Source organism: Prenolepis imparis, unplaced genomic scaffold (genome assembly GCF_030444845.1).
Source record: "Prenolepis imparis isolate NDT839.2.m4 unplaced genomic scaffold, iyPreImpa1.0 SCAF_4, whole genome shotgun sequence".
NCBI lineage: Eukaryota > Metazoa > Arthropoda > Insecta > Hymenoptera > Formicidae > Prenolepis > Prenolepis imparis.
In genome coordinates, this window is record NW_028141162.1 from 19,737,150 (window position 1) to 19,759,761 (window position 22,612).

The window sequence follows — 22,612 nt, forward strand, 5'->3', positions numbered from 1 at the left end:
GCCAATAGTATTCTAGAATCTCCCACCAAATTTACCCCACTACTTTTAAAAATAAGCGTCATGTACAACACTCGATTAATTTCTTTATACGATCAGTGTCGCGTTAACCGTTCGTACTGGTGATTTCACTTTTAAAATCTGGAAATATGTACTACGCTGAAAGAAGCAGCGGCTCCGGCAGACATGTGAATAATTACATACCGAATTGTGCTGAAACTCCATCGTTTGAGAACAAATGCGACAAGTAAGTTTAACTTTTTCTATTTTTCTGTCTTTATATTTTTTACAAATTGTTTTATTTTTAAACTAATTTCATTTTTACAGCTTTTCATTAAAGCCTCATGCGATTCGTATACTATGCAAACGATATGCATTGACAGCTACGGGATTTAAATTCCTCGAAATTGGTATCAAAGTGGATCCACCGAGTTACGTGGAAATCGCCATAGGAGATCATCGAGGAAAGGAACTGATACTATCTCTCGAAGCGTGGAAGGGACTCTACGAGCAACGTCACAATATTCAGAATCTGCTTCGAAACGACTCTAAAGATGTCCACAGTTTTATAAGCCTTGGATCACTAACAGTGCGAGTTCGTACGATTAACGACGCCAAGTTAATAAGTCTTGAATCTTCAAATGTATGCATGATGATGATCGAATCGACGTTACACCGTATGTTCGATCTCGATCCATGCATCGATGTAACTTTTGATCGATTGGTTAAAATTATCGGGACAGTCGATATCAAGTTTACACAATTTTCAAATATCGCGTCCACTGTAAAGGATAATAAAGAAGTATTAAATGTAATACACGCTAGCGACGCCTTCAATAAACATCAACTCGTCGATTGTGAGCTGGCAGCTTTAGTTTTTAGTTCATAATATGTAAGAAAAAAATATGTAAAAGAATAAAAGAGTTTTTAAGTTTAAATTATGATGTAATTTCTTTGCACGCATTTCCAATCCACACTCTCTCCCACCCGTAAACAGTTCCCTAGCTCTTATACGTATAGCTCCCCAATAATTGCTTGGTCCTTGCGGGGGATGACGTCATGCGGGGCAGGGGGGAACGTGACGCTAGAGACCGAGAGGCTAGGGACTGAGAGGCTAGGGACCGAGAGGCTAGAGATCGCGAGGCTAGGGATCGAGAGGCTAGGGACTGCGAGGCTAGGGATCGCGAGAGATAGCGCTTAGGAGAGAAAGAGAGAGCGCGAGGCGCACGCGAGCGAGATATTGCAAGAGAGGCGTATATGCATGAGTGAGAGATGTTGCAAGAGATGATGAAGCGAAGGAGAGCGCGAGGTGTTCACGAGAGAGAATTTTTAATAATATTTTAATAATATTAATATATAATTATTTTATAATAATATTAATATATAATAATTCTTTTATAATAATATTCTTAATATCAATGGATTAGGATGGAAAGAGGAATTATTCTAAAATAAACTATATATTTTTTAATATTTAAAATAATTTTTATTCTTAAAATGAGTATGTGTAATATTGATAATTGTGTGTGTGTGTTATTAAAATTAAAAATTTAAATTTAAAATATATATAATAAAAAATATGTGATTATTAATAATATGATATAAAATATATATATGTAGCGGCGCGATGGTGGCAGCGGTGGGGGCAGCCGGGTAGGGCTTCTTCTACAACAAATTATATATTAAATATATTATTATTTACATATTAATATTTTAATTTATTAAAAGAAAGACACATACCAATTCCAATCTTCATGCTCTGGATATGGCTCCTCCCCAAACATTGGTCTCAAGTTAAAGCGATCTTCATAATCGAAATGATTATTGTTTTGTTCGGGGAGGTCACCCCACAACCAATCATGAAGTTCACGATCCACCCGCCGCCAGTACCTCACATCTCTCCTTCTTTCTACATTCACAAAGCCATCAATTTGAACGTCAGACATCATAAAGCTCTGGAAAAAATATTAATATCATTAATAATTAATAAAAACAACATAAGAAAATTAAATTAAAAACAAAAATTAAATAAATTAAAATAAAAAAATTAATATATATGTATATAATAATAAGCCTTATTGCCGGCATTGCGAAGAAGCAGAATATGGCCCTTACAACACATTCAATGAATCGTCTTCCTTCAAACTTCTCTCGAAATATATATGGTGTCCCCAGGAAGGGGACATTCCGGAATATCCCCGTAATTAGAGATTCAAAGAAGCGCCGCCCAAATATCTCTCCAATAAATTCCATTTTTTAAAAACTGTTTTATACTTTTTTTTCACGCTTTGATGCGTTGACTGTTCGAGACTTTATGACGAACGTTGCTGAGATAGACCCGCTCTCCATAAGCTTCAGCTCCATCTCAAAATTTCCACAAAGGAATACCATAGTGATAAATCTGTTTATAAATTCGAGCTGCCTGCGCTCACTGTTATACTGTTTTGTTTATACCCTCGAAAAGGACCACGAGAGCGCTTAGAAGAGAGAGCGTGAAGCGTTTACTAGAGATAGCGCGCGAGAGAGAGAGATGTAGCGGCGAAGAGCGCGAGAGATGACGCGCGAGAGAAGAAAGAGATGGCTCGGCGAGGTACATGAAAGAGAAAGATAGCGCGACGCTGGGGACCGCGAGAGAGCAAACGCTTTAGGAGAGCGTGAGGCGTACGCGAAGCAGAGAGAATTTAATCTACTAATATTTTAATAATAATTTTTTAATAATTTTAATAATGTCGCGATGAGGGAGAAGGACGTCTTATTCTAGAATAAATATATATTTTTCTTTTAATATTAATAATTTTTAATCATATATGCGTGTAATACATGTGTGTCTGAATATAAGAAAAAAATTGAATATATAAAAATAATATATCAAATAATTGATATTAAATATAATATAAAAGGAATAATATAAGAATATAAAAATTTAAAGAGTATAGAATTTAAAATATAAGAATATAAAATTTAAAAAAGAGTATAGAATTTAAAATATAATAAAAAAAAAATGATTATTAATAATATGATATAAAATATAAAAAGGTAATAGATAATAAAATGAATTAATATTATAAATGATAAAAATTAATAATAAGAAATAGACCCCCCGGCAGTAGATGTGATAACGGCGGTTGGGTGGCCGGGCGGTGGGGCGGCAAGCGGAGGTGCGATCGGCGGCGGCATGGCGAGGTGTGACGGCGGCGGCATGGCGAGGTGGATGCTCCTTCTATGACAGACAAAAATTTTTATTAATTATTAATAATTTTTAAAATTAAAAAGAAATACTTACAATATAGTCTCGGTTTTCACATATGTGGCTCCTCAATTTAAATTCTTTGTCCGAATTTTCTATAAAAAGCCATCACATTTTGATAGCGACGTTGAAAACACGCGATTCGGTTGTGTTTAGATGATACGACGCAGTAACATATGTCAGTTATTAATTTCTTTTCATGAGATTGCAGAAAATGAGTCACATCTCTTGCTTGAGGTTTTCGCAAACTGAGTTCGCGATTTCTTAAAAATTGCACAATCGAAGTCACTGGAATGTTGTTCAATCTTTCCTGAGACGCCATCTTCACTTTCAGAGTTCTCACTTTAAGTGTTTTAATTTTTAAACAGTTTATTGTCTGCAAATAGGGCACAGACTGCACGATACTATCTGAGACACTGATAATCGACATTCGCAGCATCTATCTCCCAAAAGTAAAATGTATCTTTCAGTATCGTGTTTCCGCACAGCACGAGCACGTGAAAATAAGTCATTGACTCGCAAAAAACATGCTGTGCAAAATTTGTCATTATTAACTTCATAATAAAAAGAAATGCAACACATTTTTTGTAGTTCGTCAATATCGTGGATATCAGCTCGTTTTAGAACCCGCACTTGTTTTTGTTCAGTAAGGTCCGCACTACACTCACTATCATAATCGGAGTCTTCTAAAATTCTTATATTATCATCATCATCATCGGATGATTCTTCTTCTATGTTCATAACTTCTTCATTGTCCACTTCTTCGACATCTATATACATGTCTTTATCTTCCTCAATGGCCTCATTATTCTCAAAGGCCTCTTCTCCATTTTCGATGACAATCACATCTTCATCAGACGACTCATCTAATATTGCCTCGAAATTATTATTTTCCATTTTTTACACATTACTGCACAATTTTGACACAAGAAAGTAACTGCTACACTTTTTCAACCGAGCTATGCGCTTTCAAATCACGTACTATGGTTTGAAGTGGCAGCAGTCCTTATTATATTTCGTCTAATTATTTCTTCCCCTCATCATGATTAACGGATTGTTTAATTACATATCAGAAAGGTGATCTCCCTTCATCGCGTTATCGCTTTTGACACAAAGCGGCCGGACATCGGCGCTCATTTTTGTTTATAAAAATTCAAGCGGCCGGACATCGGCGCTTCCTAAACAATGAGAAAGAATCCCGCTTAGGAGGGGAAAGGTATCGCAAAGGCTGCCGAATATCGGCGCGTAATGCAACACGGTCTTTTACCGCGAAAAAAACACGTGTCCCGACGTGTTCATTGCGATAAGCGCGACCTCCCAAGATCCCCTCAGATGGAGGAAGGGTGGAGGAGGTACCGCGAGGGCGGCCGAATGTCGGCAAAATTATCGCAAAAGAATTCTTCCTAAACAATGAGGAAGAAACGTCGCAGCCTTATGAGCAGGGGGGGGAGGGCGGAAGTAGCGCCAAAGCGCGTCCCTTATGGTGGAGGGGAGGGGAAGTACCACGAGGGCGGCCGAATATCGGCGCTCACTTTGCGGTGTTTTGTTTATAATAACACATGTTAGATAATTCAAAGTAATACAATACGCTGTTTTGTTATCTGTATCAATCAACTACTATTTTAATCTATCTACAATATGAACTTATTCATTTATTTTATGTGTGATAGTATATACAATGTAATATAATATAATATAATATTCATATAAATAAAAAAAATGTATATATACATATGTATAACGCGCTTATTTGTTGCAACAATGACATAACTAAAAAAATGTGATTTTTCAGGAGACATGATTTAATAGTAGTACAAATGTAGCAACTTTTCTCCCTGTATTCAACTCGAAAATTTTTGATTTCTAAGTTATGTCATTGTTGCAGCAAATGAACGATATATAAATACTAGCGTTTCGGACCGCGCTTCGCGCGGTCCTCAAAGCTATTATATAATCTGATTTAACACAAAAGATTAATTGTTCTGTCTGTATCACCGCGAACTGCTTCCATATTTTTGGACCGATTTTTACGAAATTTATATCAAATTTTGCAAATTTTTCGAAGATGACTACTATTATTTTTTTTTCACTCCCTGATATTTTATTTCGCGTCTCTTTAGCATAAACTTAAATATTTATCAATATGTAAGATGTGATTTGCCAGTCGAATTTTTAAACAAGGTTTAAGATTTTATTGACCAACACTGACTAAGACTAATTCTTATATTATAAGACTTTATTTGGGAATAATCTCAATTCGAGATTTAAAAATATAGATCCGAAAGTCGCTGAATCCCGATTCAGCGACTTTCGGATCTATATTTTTCTCGCCTATAATTTTACAGGGGGGTTAGAGGGGAGTCGGGAAATAAATCTCGAATTGAGATTATTCCCAAATAAAGTCTTATAATATAAGAATTAGTCTTAGTCAGTGTTGGTCAATAAAATCTTAAACCTTGTTTAAATATTTATATTTAAAATTTTGTTTGCTTATTAATTTTTTTTTGTTATTTTAATTTCCACACAATTTAATGTTTTAAATCTGAAACATTAGATTGGTAAATCTATACATACAAATTTTAATTTTTTTTATTATTTAATTTTTATATATACCCTTTTCTTATTTTACTTACTCAAATATTTTTTGATTACGTCTAATGTACCCACCGCTAACCCGCTATTATTAGCTCTCATACAATTTCATAATTCTTCAATTTACAAAATTTCTCTGTATATTACATTTTTTGTAAAACATTTTTCACTTCCTTCAATTAGATGTCCTTGATTGCTAAATTCATCAATCTTAATTTTTACACTTTCCCTTTTGGTTGCTCTAGAAAATGCCACATAAAGTTGATCATGAGCAAATACAGGATGTGGCAAATAAATCCCAATTTTTTCCAAACTCTGTCCTTGTGATTTATTTATTGTCATAGCAAATGACACTCGAATAGGAAACTGTCTTCGTTTAAATTTAAATGGCAATTCCAAATCACTTGTAATTAAATCTATCCTTGGAATGATGACAATCTGTCCTCGAGCAGGACCAGTTAGAACCTCCGCATAAATTAGATTATTTTTCAAATTAGTTACAATAAATCTTGTTCCATTACAAAGTCCTTTCTTAATATTTAAATTTCTTAATAGGATTATTATAGCACTGACTTTTATTTTAAGTCGATGAACTGGCATTCCAGAAGGTGTCAGAGAGTTTAAAAACTCAGTTGGAAAATTTAATTGCTCTTGTGGATCATCACTTACAATAAAGTCAATTGAGAGATATTCCTTTTCCTCTCCTTCCATTTGACAAAGGATTGCGTCATTAATTTTGAAAGTATCCTCATTTTTAGGACAAAGTATCGCTCGTTCTGAATTTTCTCTAATCCGTTCCATGGTGATTCTATCGCCAAAAATCTCATTAATAAGAAATTCTTTTGATATAAAATCTTTGGGGATTTCAATTGTATCGAGATGTAGTCCATCCGTATTTGATAATTTACCATCTCCGAGTTGCATTAGCCAATTTGCAAATTCTTTTTCTTCCGCAGTTCTCATATTTTGCTGTAATTTAACCTGAGTTACGTTCCTCCATATAGGGTTGTATTTTACAGTCGATTCAATTATAGCTGTTTTTTGTGCATGAGGCACTACTGGGAGATTTTGTCTGAAATCTCCTGCAAATAAAATTACTTTTCCTCCAAATGGTCGAGGATTCTTCATCAAATCCTTTAAAAGTTTATCAACTGCTGTTAAAGCATGTTCAACAGTCATGCTTACTTCATCCCATATGATTAATTTGGCATTGATCAATTCTCGTGCAGCTTGAGAATTTCCTCTAATATTTGATTTAGCTCCATCATCAAGTGGAATTGAAAGCTTAAACAGAGAGTGATAAGTTCTTCCTCCTTTCAGAAGTGTGGCTACAATTCCAGTTGAAGCACATGGAAGAATTATTTCGTTTCTTCCTCGAATAACACTTAAAAATGTGTTAAATAGGTAGGTTTTATCACTTCCTGCAAACCCGTCAATAAAAAATAACCTCTGAGGCTCATTTTCATTTTCAATTGCTCGCATGACTATTTCGTACACGTGCTTTTGCTCAGCATTTAGTGTCGATAATAAATAATCACCACGTATTCTTTCTTCATCCACATTATACTCTGTTACGTAAATATTTACTGGAGTTGGATTTGGCAATTGGAAATTCTCACAGCTACTTCAATTATTTATCAGAATTTCTTGTATATGGTTTAAAGCCATATTTTCAGGATTTACAACATTGTTATGTACAAAGTCCTCAATCATGAAATCTTTGTATTTATTCCAAATAGTTGGTACATCTGTTGGAGTTCCAAAGATACAAATGTAAGCAAATAATTCTCGAAGTTGTGCAGGCATATTCGATTCTGTTGCTTCTTCCAGCGTTTTTTCCCAAAGATTATCAGTTTCTACCAAGCTTTTTGCAATTGCTGCATCCTTAAATGTATTATAAAGAACTCCATTTACAGTTCTCAAATCTTCAAAACATTTAGCTCCAGTCACATGTAGTAGAAGAAGACGGAGATAAAATCTCTCAATATCTTTTATGCTTACTGTATAGAGTCTTGAAATTATTTTTTCACCACCTTTTTTGCGTGGTTTCCACTTAGTTTCTTTTTTATCGTAGACATAATGATAAGGAATATCTGTGTAAAGAAACTGCACTGCATTTTCATCAGATTGATTTAATTTTAACCATGCAGTCAGCGTAGTATCTCGATTTAGCTCTCTTTGAGCAGCTTGCTCTTCATTTCCCGCTCGAAAATAAACCATTTGGCGATTAGGCAAATGAACTGCCAGTCTTATTACTGTGTGAGACTTCATGGACAGATCATATCCGTTCAGTCTCCACATTGCTTCTGGAGCACTAACGTATCTTGCATCCAGGAATGAGTTAACTTCATCTATTCTAATGAATCTTGTGCCATCTCGTGCCTGCACTTCAATTGCAGCACAGTCAAATCCTTTATGAATATATTTGTATAAATATTTTACACTCTTCACTGATGAACATATTTCCAAATTTATATGTCGATTATATTTCATTATTAAATATGGTGAATATGGGACCACCCATCGATTGTCAATTTCTTTGCCTCTGACGATGTATTTTTTCCCAATATTCCTACGTTGATACATAGGATAGCCATTCACATTAGCATTAGTTTCTTCACGAATTTCTTTTGGAAAACCTTTTGAACATTTTCCATCTTCCCCAGTGCAAGAATATCTCATTGAGGGATCTCCACATGGACCGTGAATCATGTGTTTCAAAACTTTTGCATTAAGTTCTGGATATCTTTCTTCGTCAGGGATTTCAGCCCATACCATCATGTCAATGACTTCTTGAAATCGGGGCTTATCTTTATCACTTAACATTGCAAGTAAATACAAATGTGGAAGCCCTCTTTTTTGAAACTCAATCACGCCTGCATAAGCTATAATATTTCCAAAAATTTTATTTTGGATTAAATCCTTTAAAACTTCTTTGACATCCAAGTTAAATGTTTTAGCGACTAAATCAGGTCGAAACTCTATTAGACATCCATCAAGGTTATCCTTAATTTCTGGACATTGAGGATTGCAAGTCATGGTAAGAAAAATGTCTGGTTTACCAAACTTTCTGACCAAAGACATGGCATCTTGGTATCTTTCTTGCATGTTCCTTGGACTGCCCATAAATGAAGATGGTAATATTACAGGTATACCAACTGTAATTCCTTCATTTTGTGCTCGATTATCAAGGTGATCCATTAATCCTGAATAAAGTTCAGCTCTTAATTGAGGTTGATTCAATTTAATATAATTAAGCCTATTGGCTTCAGTTTTCATATATGCATCAAGTATAAATTGACATCTCAATTTTCCTGCCCTTTTAAATTGGCTAAATTCGACTCTTGGTGCCAGCAAGTGAGCATAATAATCCATTTGACTTATCTTAAATCCTGGATATTTAGGATTATATGATTTAAGTTCTGAATGCCATCCATCGTTACCATATGGATATAACAATGGTTAACACATTGGGTCACATCTTTTGTCCAAAATTGATATTTGTTGAACATCGTTCGAATTTTTATTATAAATCCTAATGTCTCTTTCAAATGGAGGTTCACCATCTACATTCTGAAAGACCACAGCTATTTCATTAGCTTGTGGAGCATTGTATCTTCTTTGATCATGTTGAGGATCTTTTCTAAATGACAACATTAAATTTATTGTTTTATTGCCTATTGGATTCAGATCTTTTTCAACTTGACGCATCATCTTGAAAGTTTTTGCAAATTCATTGCATTGAACCATAAAACATGACAAATCTTTCATTATTTCTGGATCACACTCTTGATTAGCTTTGTTATTTATTCTATGATTTATAGCTTCTTCTGTATCTAAAAAGTAAAGTTGTGCAAAGCGCGGAGCTTGCCCATCCGCTGGGCGCATTGCCGTCGAGGTCAAATGATGATATTGCCCATGAATTTTCAAGCAATAAGGAGCATTGTTCACAACATCCAATGGATTTCTATTTCCCGGGGCACCCATAGAAGCCATAGCTAAAGCGCTGTTATATGAACGAATATTACTAAGGAAATTTTTTGATGCATAATTATTTCCCATGTATAATTCTTTAAGAAAATCAGGACAATTTATTTGCTTTAATTTAAGCTTGCCCTTTTGACAACAATATGTAAATTTTCCATCTTTTGATTTTTCACATTCAAAGTTTAACGATTTACAAAATTGGCATTCTATATTCATTTGGCCAAGTGTATGATCTGGCACATTTATTTCATCATCCTTAGCAATTAATGCAATGTGATGATTTAATTGTCTAGTTTCTTGCCTTCTCTGAGCTTGTCTCTGGGCATCAGCTTCGAGTCGTTGAAACCTTGCTTCGTCATTTTCATTGACTCTCTGTTGAGCATGTCTCTGGGCATCATCTTCGAGTCGTTGAAACGTTGCTTCGTCATTTTCATTGACTCTCTGTTGAGCACATCTCTGTGCATTAGATTCGAGTCGTTTAGACCTTTCTTCCGAACTCTCAATTTTTCGCCTTTGTCGTGAGCGCTTGTTTTCGCGACTCACTTTATATAAATTTCCTCTTTTTCTTTTTTGAGGCATACTTTTCTGCGTTGTATACATAGGTATATTATACAAATTGATATATAACTATACTTTTTTTCAAATATATAATGATATTATTTCTTATAATAGATATATATTTAAAAAGGTAATTACTTTATTTTATAAAGCAATAATATTGCTCGACTTTATAATAATTTTTTATTTTGTCTTTCTGTTTGACCTTAAACTACTTATTAATCAATCAATCGATTTTTTTGATCAATCTTTTCTTTTTCGTGCTTATTCTGTTTTATATAAATTCTATATATAGGCGCACAGCAGCCGTTTTTTACAGGCGCACAGCAGCCTTTTTTTACATGCGCACAGCAGCCTGTTTTTACAGGCGCACAGCAGCTCTGCATCGGCGCACAGCAGCCGTTTTTTACAGGCGCACAGCAGCCTTTTTTTACAGTCGCACAGTAGCCGTTTTTTATAGGCGCACAGCAGCCGTTTTTTATAGGCGCACAGCAGCCTCTTTTTATAGGCGCACAGCAGCCGTTTTTTACAGGCGAACAGCAGCCTTTTCCTATGATTTAATTTATCTATAGTATATCTGATAAATATTTTTTTTATTTTATAAAAATCTAATAAAACTTTATTTTTTTTTTAAATTTTACAAATTTTAAGCAAATTTATTACAAATCTATATATTAGGTGTATATTTACCAAAGTAATTTTTCAAAGTTGAAACACGTGAAATTGTTTGGTGATTAATATAATAATAAATTATTATTAAGTCAATAAAATTTTTATTTTAAATATTTAAATTTATAAAACGCAACGCGAATTAAAATATACATAAGTGCATAAACAAAATTTATATAGATAGGCTTTGACTCCCGCGCAAACCGCTATAAGGCTTTGAGGCTATACGAAGCGCGGTCTTAAAAATTTATTAAATGCAACGCTAATTAAAATATCCGCAAGTGCATAACAAAATTTAGACAGATAAATTTTAATTCCTCCGCGAACCACACTATAATACTTTAAGGCCGCGCGAAGCGCGGGCCAAAAAGTTTATATAAAACGCCATGCAAATTAAAATATCCGTAAGTTATAAAAAAGATATTGATAGATTGCGTTCGGTATTTTTAAAAATTTTTTGCGATTGCATTTTAAAAATTAATTCAATGATAAGCCGAATGTTTCGCGAAAATTTTTTTTGCTTAAATCAAAACTTTAACCGAATCTCGTATTTTTTGTTCAAACTGGCCGTAATCGAAAGCTTAACCGAATTAGGTCGGACACTAACGATAATCTATATATCTATACACACACACACACACACACACACACACACACACACACACACACACACACACACACACACACACACACACACACACACACACACACACACACACACACACACACACACACACGCACACGCACACGCACACACACACGCACACACACACACACGCACACAAACACACACACATAGATTGATATATATAGATATATATATATTGACATCAAAAAAAATATATTAGTTACCTTCTAAAAATTTTAAAAATATTTCAAGTTTCGAGATTGACAACATGAAAAAAAAATATAGTAGCTATAAATAATCCTCTATAAATTTGCAAAATTTTCATACTAATTTCAAGAAAAATTATCAATGAGTACCAGTCCAATTCGTTTAAATAATCCTTTAATTTAGATGCCGTTACTATGGTAGCATTTTCAAATATTTTTTTAGTTCATGTCATACGCATATTTTTTCTCACGACATATCGTGTAGCTTATCTATACATACAATATAATACATCAAAATGTCTCAAGAAACAGAAAGGAACAGCGAGGATGCTTGCAATCAACATGATGTAAGTAAATTTAAATTTTAAATAAAGAGAAAGAAAGAAATAGAAGAGTGACATAATGAAAATGGCATAATTATAACAGAAATATATAGATGAAATTGACAGAATGAAAGAAATAATGACATAAAAATAAAGAAATAAAGAATTAGCTTTATATTTGATATTTGTTATGCGCGAGAGATCATCAATTTATATATATATTTATTTGTAGAATAACATCATTAGCGAAGATGCACTTAATTCCGAAAATAAATTATTAAAGACGGAAGTGCAGGAGTTGCAGCGGAAACTTGCTGCTGCTTTGGCGAAGCAAACATTACATCCTGCAATATCTTCACAAACTGCATTGGCTGAACCACAGCCTGATAATCCACATCCTGAAAATCCACAGCCTGAAAATCCTCAGCCTGACAATCAACAGCCTGCAGTGGTACCAGAAGAAATTAAAAAGGATACATTCCGACGTAAGTATAAAATAATAAATAATAAATAAAAATTAATTTTAAATAATATAGTTAAATAAAAAATAAAAAATTTTAATTTATAAAAATTATTTCATTAAAATAATAAATAAACATAAAAAATAAACTCTATATAAGATAATTTAACTTTTGAATTTCCTATAAATTGATGTCTACAATTTCTAATTCTTAATTTATTTTTTTCTTTACAGTAAAACCTCGATGGGCAAGAGCAGGTAGAGGCCGAGAACGCGGACGTATACGCGGACGTGACCGTGGACGCGAACGTGGCAGAAGACGTGAAAATAGTACGATTATTAATTATATTTCAATGTAAACGCTCCTGTACTTCCGTCTTTAATAAATAATTTTTAGCAATAAATTCATCTTCATTAATGTTGTTAATATAAAAAAAAAATAATATCGCGCTTGATCTCTCTCATACACACGCACGCATATACACATATACACGCATGCACGCACACACACATAAATCTCTCTCTCTCTCTCTCTCTCTCTCTCTCTCTCTCTCTCTCTCTCTCTCTCTCTCTCTCTATCTCTTTCTCTCTCTCTCTTTTATTGAGTGAGTTATATATAGAATATATAGAATTTATAGAATAGATTATTGTGTGTTATTTTATTATTTCTAAAATCATTTTTTCAAATGAAAATTCTTTATATTATGTTTTTAATAAATATCATCTATACATATAAAATAAATACACATATATATAGAGAGAGAGATATATATCTATATATATAGATAAATATTTTTACAAAAAAATTGTTTAAATTACATATTAATTTATGATGAACGATGCATCAACACTATTTAGCCGGAATTAGAAATAAACAGTTCGATTTATTTTAAAGAACTATTATACACATAACATATCGAAAGTATGTAGAAAGACAGATAGTTGGGAAACAAACAAAAGACAATAATAAACGTAGTTCACAGTTCTGCTCAATGCTCGGAATTGAGAGATAAACTTCAGATGATTAAACGCGGAGAGACGCTAAATACAATTTTTCTAACACTCCCTCTCGACGATCCGCGTATTAATTTTAATAAACAATATATCTCGATCTTAAAAGAAAGATTTAAATATTGATTCCGATTGCAGTTGAGAGCTTGTTAAACTGGACTTGTGGTAATGGTTTTGTTAGTAGATCTGGCATCATCTGTTCGGAAGGACAATAACGAACGTCAATAATACCCTTCTCACGAAGATGTCGAAGCTGATGATGACAAACATCAATATGTTTAGTACGAGCATTGAATTTGTCAGACTGTATCAATTTGATGCATCCTTGATTGTCTTCGAATACTGGAGTAGAACCTTCAGGAAGCACGTTCATGTCAGTAAGCAGCTGACGTAACCATTGAAGCTCTTTGGCTGCATGTGATGCGGCCACGTACTCTGCTTCGGTTGACGACATCGATACCGAAGTTTGTTTTTGACTGCTCCAGGCAACAGTGCTCGATCCAAGTTGAAAGATCCAGACGTTGATTTTCGATCTTGTTTATCACCGGCCCAATCAGCATCCACAAAACAACGAAGAACATCATCATTGGTTGAAGATAAATGAAGTTTGTAGTTTTTAGTGCCGGCGAGATATCGTATCACTCTTTTTACTGCGTTCCAGTCCATTTGAGTTGGAGTCTCCACTCTTCTAGCTAGAAAACCGACAGCAGCGGCCACATCAGGTCGCGAAACAGTAGCCAGATATAGAAGAGATCCAATCGCTTGACGATACTGATAGTTGTTTGATAATAGTGGACTGTTATCAGTGTCTCCGGTCAAAAAACCTGTTTCCATCGGGGTTTTGACCGATTTCGCTTCATTGAGTTGATAAAGTATAAGTAATTGTTCGATCTTGGCTTCCTGACTCAACAAGATATCACCATTCTTATTATGTTCCACCTTGATGCCGAGATAATATGATACTTTGCTCAAATCACGAACTTCGAAATAACTGCTTAGTTATTGACTTATTTCTTTGGTGATAGTAGTGGTCTTTCCAGCTATTAACAGATCATCAACGTAGAGAAGAATATAAGTGATTGATTTATCTTTCTCTACACGGGTATATAAACACGCATCTGCTGTACTACGCTGAAAATTGAGCTTTGTTAATACTTCTGTTGCTCGACGATTCCAAGCAAGTGCAGATTGTTTAAGATATAACTTTTCCGAAGTTTACACACTTTATTTTTCTGACCTTTTTGAACAAATCCTGGTGGTTGTTCCATGAAGATTTCATCTTCTAGTACGCCGTTGAGATAGGCACTTTGTACATCGAGTTGTCGAACATACATCTTCTTCTTGGCAGCGACAGCTAATAAAACTCGAACTGTATCATACCTGACAACAGGTGCATAAGTTTCGTCATAATCCTCGCCAAACTTCTGTGAGAAACCACGCGCGACTAAACGAGCCTTGTAAGTATGTGGACGACCGTCTGCATCGAGTTTCGTCTTGAACACCCAGCGGCACGTAACGATTTTTCGCTTTGGTGGAAGATCGACGAGATCCCAAACACGATACTTGTTAAGCAGCTTCATTTCCCGTTCTGCAGCTTTCGTCCAAAGCTCCCTCTGGCAACGTGGCAAATGCTGAACATCTTTCCAGCTGCTAGGCTCAGCATTGACAGCTGACACCAGCTTTGCTGATCCTAGGCGCTCGGGTGGCTGTCCAGCCGTAGTTCGTTTAGAACGACGTAATTCAAACTCTTGTGTTGAAGAAGATGAAGGAGATGTCTCATTATTATCGTTGTCTTTCTCAAGAACAGGATCATCTTCATTTCCGGATTCAGCACTGTCGTATTCATCGTCACTGTCGTCGTCATTATCGTCTACTGTAATAGTAGAATTCAATGGTGGTTGGGCAGAGATGACAGCTACCGATGGTCTGTCGTCATCATCATCCTCCATATCAGGATGCCAACCTCCCTCTGACTCTGAGTTTCTTCGAGACCATCCTCCCTCTGGCTCTGACTTGCTTCGAGATCTGTCGTCATCGTCGTCCATATCAGGATGCCAATCTCCCTCTGGCTCTGACTTGCTTTCCTCGATTGACTTCTTGTGCTCACAATCAATTGAATCCTCGACAATCCTAACGGTATGACTGTACCACACTTTATTAGTCTTTGGATTTAAAATGCGATATCCTTTAACATCTCCATAGCCGACCAGAACTCCTTCCACAGTTTTGTTATCCAGCTTGCGACGATGCTCACGTGGCACGAGGCTGAATACTTTGGCTCCGAAGACTCGAAGATGACTGACATCAGGCTTCTTTCCTTTAAAAAGTTCAAAAGGAGTCTTATCAACGCATGTTGTTGGCAATCTATTCTGAAGATAAGTAGCCTACAAAACGGCTTCGCTCCAGAATCTCTTGACCATCTTCGCGTCGATCAGCATACAACGAGCCATTTCCACCAAATTTCGGTTTTTGCGTTCCGCAACACCATTCTGCTGTGGAGTGTAAGCGACTGTAAACTGGTGTTTGATGCCACGTTCTCTCAGAAAATCTCAAAGTTCTCTGTTGACATATTCACGACCATTGTCTGTACGAAGAACTTTGATGTCACGCTCAAAATATGTCTTCATACAGTTGACATAATCCTTAACAGTCCTAGTGACTTCATTCTTTTGCTTTAAAAGTTTAACTACTGTATAACGTGAATAATCGTCAATAAATGTCAAAATATATCGATTACCTCCAGCAGATGTCACTGGAAAAGGACCACACAGGTCACTGTGCACTAATTCGAGCGGTTTCTCGGTGGTACTTTGACTATTTTGAAAAGATTTAGTGACTAACTTCCCTTGGGTGCAACATTCACAGATTTCGTTGTGATCTTCGCCTGATCGAAACTCAAGACCAGTGACAAGCTTTCTGCGAACTAATTTTCGAATTGCAACAGGATCTCGATGACCGAAACGACGATGCCATCGATGTAACGAACAGGAAATCTTGGAAACACGTGCAACATCTTGTTTGGATAAAGCTCGAAACTTGAAGAGATTTTCGTCCAGATCGGCCTCAATCATTATCTAAGATGGTCCATCATCCCTCTTAGTGGCCACAGTGGCAAATTCATTTTCAAAATGAACCGCTAAAAAACTCTTCAGTGCTCGCGAAACTGATAATAGATTCTCCACCAGCGTAGGGACATAGAGCACGTCTTTTAAAAGTAGTCGTTTAATTTGGCCAGATTTTAAACGATGACTGATAACGCCAGAACCAATTCCGGCAACCTTGGCACAATGTCCGTCAGCATTGGACATAGTACCTTTTAACTTCTTGAAAAAAGAAAAGAAATTACGATCATTTGTCATGTGCTTCGTCGCTCCCGAATCCAAACACCATGCATTTGAGTCAATCTTCGGTGTCTTAGTCTGAGTTCGAAGTGACTTCTCGTTGTGAATTACAACTGCATGAAAAGCAGAATCCGCCTTTGTCCTTCTTTGGTGCTCGACATTTAGCTGATAGATGTCCTCGTTTACCACAATTGTAACAGGTGCGCGTCTCCTGATTACGATTATTATTATTATTGAATGTTTTTCGATTATTCGACTTACTGGTTGCCCCTCGATTAGGCTTGGCCACAGCAGCTACTTCCATTACATCCGTGTTTGAAGCTTCCTTTCGATCCTGACGTCGCTCGTACTCGGACTTCAGCTTCTGGATTACATAATCAGGCGTCAAAATATCAGGTGGACTTGATTCCAAACCTGAAATAAAAGTTTCCCAGGAATCCGGCATTGCTCCGATAATATGACAGACGAACTCCTCATCTCGCACTTCTCCGCCAGCGCGTTGAATTCGAAAGACGAGATCTTGCATCTGGTCGATATACTCAGCCATGGTTCCGGAGGTCCACTTCGACTATGTAAATTTTCGATGAAGATGATGTCTAGAACTTACATTAACTGTCGAATATATCTTCTCGAAAACAGTCCACATCTCATGTGCAGTAGTGAGTCCTACGATGTGTTTAAGCTGAGCGTCATCGATTCCCAAACCGATCGTCGACATAGCCTGACGGTTGAGCGCAATCCAATTTGGAGTTACCTCCGTGGGCTTCAGTTTCTCAGTAACTTCCCACAAATCTTCCTTACAGAGCAAAAAGAACATCTTCTGCCGCCAATGATCGTAGTTGGTTGAATTTAGCAAACGAAATCCGTGCTTGGTAAAACCACTACGGTCGTTTGAAATATTCTCCGCCATATTAAGAGAAATTTTTTTTTATTAGTGTCGCAGCGAACGATGTAACTAACAACGGCCGATTATAAATCCTTCGTTAAACTGATAAATTAATCAGTTTATCACAACGTTTACAAATTTATATTTCCGGCTCCGCGTGCTGGGCCCATAACCTGATGAAATGATGCACGATGCATCAACACTATTTAGCCGGAATTAGAAATAAACAGTTCGATTTATTTTAAAGAACTATTATACACATAACATATCGAAAGTATGTAGAAAGACAGATAGTTGGGAAACAAACAAAAGACAATAATAAACGTAGTTCACAGTTCTGCTCAATGCTCGGAATTGAGAGATAAACTTCAGATGATTAAACGCGGAGAGACGCTAAATACAATTTTTCTAACAATTTATTTATGCTTTTTCTTGTTATTATCGTTGTCATCTTTACGCTTCTTATTTTCTTCTTTATTATCCTTCTTACATTCTTTTTTGTCACCTTTACGCTTCTTATTTTCTTCTTTATTACCCTTCTTACATTCTTTCTTCTTATACTTCTCCTTATATTCCATTTCCTTTTGCATATTCAATTAATGCATTAATCAATAAATAGTCTAATCCATCTTCTAGCACTGAAATTTTTTAATTATAAATTAAATTAGGTTATATAATTATATATTAAGAATAATAGAAAGAATAAGATAATGATTTTAAAAATATAAATTATTTAATTTTTTAAAAATAATAGAAAGAATAAAAAAAATGTTATAATTAAAAAATTTTTCGATACATTATCAAATTATCTATATACTATTTATATTTTTTTATTTACCATTTTTAAATTCTTGAATTTCATTATATCTCTCCAATTCGCTTATTTCACGTCTATTCATTTCGATGACCACGTTTTCTATAATTTCATCCATGATATTTTTTATAATTTCATCCATGATATTTTCTATTTTATTAGAACTATTCATTTCATCCATGATGACATTAAACATATGAAACCCGCAATTTATGTATATAGTCATTTATCATTCGCATCACCTTTTTTAAAAATCTACCTATTCAAAAAATTTTTTAAAAACATTTATCTATATATATCTCTAATAATAAAATAACAATATATATTATAATAATAATGAAAAGATGATATAAAGTATGTACATACACGTATGCGTACACGCACACGCGCACACGTACGCACGCATGTCCACTTTACACCCGCATATCCACTCATACACTCACACACTCACACGCACACGCTTGCGCTCACGTACACGCGCACGTACGCGCGCACACAAACACACAAACACACACACACAAATATCTTAGATAATTTGTTAAATCTATATATATAGAGATTTGGAATGTATAATTTTAATTTTACCAAATTAAATGTCAGAAAAATTTTTTAAAAATTTTATTGTTAAATTTTGCTACCAATTGCGTGAAAATAGGTCAATAATTATGTGAATGTGTAGGTGGATGCGTGGGTGGACAAAACTTGAAAAAACCACATATAGTAGCCATCCCCTGAAAAATTTGCGAAATTTTGTTACCAATTTCGTGAAAATCGGTCCATAAATGCGCATGCGCGTTAGTGGATGCGTGGGTGGTCAAAACTTTAAAAAACCACATATAGTATCCATCCCCGATAAATTTGCGAAATTTTGGTACAAATTTCGTGAAAATCGGTCCATAAATGCGCATGCGCGTTGATGCGCGTTGGTGGATGCATGGGTGGGCAAAACCTAAAAAAAACCACATAGCAGCCATCCCCGAAGAATTTGCAACATTTTGGTACCTGTTTCAAGAAAATCGCTCCATAAATGTGCATATGCGTTGGTGCGCGTTGGTGGATGCGTGGGTGGATGCGTATGTGGATGCGTGGGTGGATGCGTGGGTGGATGCGTGGGTGGGCAAAAAAAACCACCATTTTCGCAATCCCAGAAAAATTTGATAATTTTTGCTACCAATTTCGTGAAAATAGGTCAATAAATGTTTGAATGCGTAGATGGGTGCGTGGGTGGACAAAATTTAAAAAAACCACATATAGTAGTCATCTCCGAAAAATTTGCAAAATTTTGGTACCAATTTCGTGAAAATCGGATCATAAATGTGCGCGCGCGTGGGTGGATGCGAAGGTAGGATAAAAATTAAAAAAGAACCACCTAGTAGTCATCTCCGAGAAATTTGCGAAATTTTGGTACCAATTTCATGAAAATCAGTCCATAAATGCGCATGCGCTTTGGTGGATGCGTCGGTAGATGCGTGGGAGGACAAAATTTAAAAAAACCAAATAATGTAGTCATCTCCCAAAAATTTGAAAAATTTTGGTACCAATTTCGTGAAAATCGGATCATAAATTTGCGCGCGCGTGGGTGGATGCGTGAATTTGGTGAAAATCGGTCCACAAATTTGGAAGGAGTTCGCGGTCATACAGACAGACAGACGGTACTTATATATATAGAAATTTTGGTACCAATTTCGAGGGAATCGGTCCATTAATGATGGAGTGCGTGGATGGGTGCGTGGGTGAGTGGATAGAGTTTTAAAAATTTTTAAAAATCTTATAGTAGCCATCCCCGACAAATTGCGAAAATTTTGCTACCGATTTCGAGAAAATCAATCAATAAATGTGTGAATGCGTGGGTGGGTGCGTGGGTGGGGTTGTAAAACTTAAAAAAAACCACATCGTCGCCATCTCCAAAAAGTTTGCAACATTTTGGTATCATTTTCGTGAAAATCGATCAATAAATGTATGATTGCGTGGGTGAGTGCGTGGGTGGATGGGGAAGGGGGGGTGTGGCAGTGTAAAACTTTAAAAAAACCACATATGAACCACCTCTGAAAAATTTGCAAAATTTTTGTAGCAATTTCGATAAAATCGGTCAATAAATGTATGCGTGCGTGGGTGGGTGGATATGGCGGTTGTATGAGTGCGTGGGTGGGTAGATATGGCGGTGTAAAACTTTAAAAAAACCACATATTAGCCATCCCCGAAAAATTTTCAAAATTTTAATACCAATTTCGAGGGAATCGATCCATTAATCAGGAAGTGCGTGGGTGGGTGCGTGGGTGAGTGAGTGGAAGTGTAAAACTTAAAGAAATCATTTTTTAAAAATATTTTAGAACATTCTAAACACATTGGCGTGGAAATCTGGAAAAAAATTTTTTCGCGAAAACACCCTCCTCTATGAGATAAAAAAATTTTTTACAAAACTTAAAAAAAATACAATAGTAGCCATCCCCGAAAAATTTGCAAAATTTTGATACCAATTTCGAGAGAATCGGTCCATAAATGTGGAAGTAGTTCGCGGTCATACAGACAGACGGACGGCACTTATATATATAGATATATATATTTATATGTATATAATATAATTGTACATAATATATGATTATTTATATGTAAATCTGATAATATATTACATATGTATTAATAATTGTAAACTTTTATAATAAAAAATATATATATTTTAAAACTGTTTTTATGTAATTTGCAATATTGTTAACTATATAATTTATAAAGTTGTAAATCTTATTTTATTAGTCCAAATTGTATTAAATATTAAAAACATAAAATACATTACATAAGCACAGGTTAATGAATAATTTGAAAATTTAAAATAATATTAAGATTTTTAGAATAGTTTAAATGTGTTGCGACGTGTTTTCCGCTCGAATCTGCCGTGGTTCGAGGGCACACGGCCAAATTGACGGTAATCTCGAATAATCGCCCCAAAATGCCAAAAAAAAAAAGGAAAGAGAAACGGTAGCTCGGTATCAGGGAAAACCCCGAACGGTAGCAGGTAATATTGGGCGCCAGGCGCGCGTAATCGCGCCGTCTCAATTAATACGCGACACGCGAATTTTCGGTAGCTCTGCGGAGAGCGACGTGGTTCTCTTAGGGGGAGAGGAATCTAGAGAGAGAGTGTCGTAATAAATCCCAAGCTCACGTTACATATAGAAAGAAAGTAGAACACATATTATACTAAAAAGGAGAATAGCTTCGTTGTACAGTTGTTCAGCATACGCCGGTAACAATATTCGCGACAATAATAACGGAGTAATATAAATGTCGGATTTCTTAGGGGGAATGCAATGCGGTAGAAGAGTCGCAAGGAAAAATGAGAAAGAGTGCGGCGATAATCAAAGAGATACCGATACTCAATTTTTCGGTGTATGATACGGAGATCGTCGAAGGCGTCCGCGAATTTCTATTCTCGAGAGCCCGAACGGTAGCGCGAGAGCGTCTTCACGCAACGGGTGTACCAAAGCAACGTATTGAAAGCCGTCTTCACAATTTTCCGGTGATCCGGGCCCTCGCTCGGGCAACTCTGACCGTAATCTTGACACGCGTAACAATTATCCTCAATTTTCCCAAACAATAAACACGATAACGACAAAATATATGGACCACTAATACTTTTCATTCGCCCGCTCCCTCCGCAAAGTAACCGAGAATCTACGCACGATACAGCGGGACGTGTAATCTCGATCCGGAAAACGATCGCTTCGCATAACCCGAGTTTCTCTTCGGTAACAGAGGTCACCGCGAAAGTAGTGACTTCGGTTTAACTTCCGGACGCGGGAATAATCGCTATGAGGACATCAAAGAAATCACACACACACAGACGGGAATGACTGTCGACGACCCGGCACCTCTGAGTGGGCTCGCTTGTACAAAAAAAC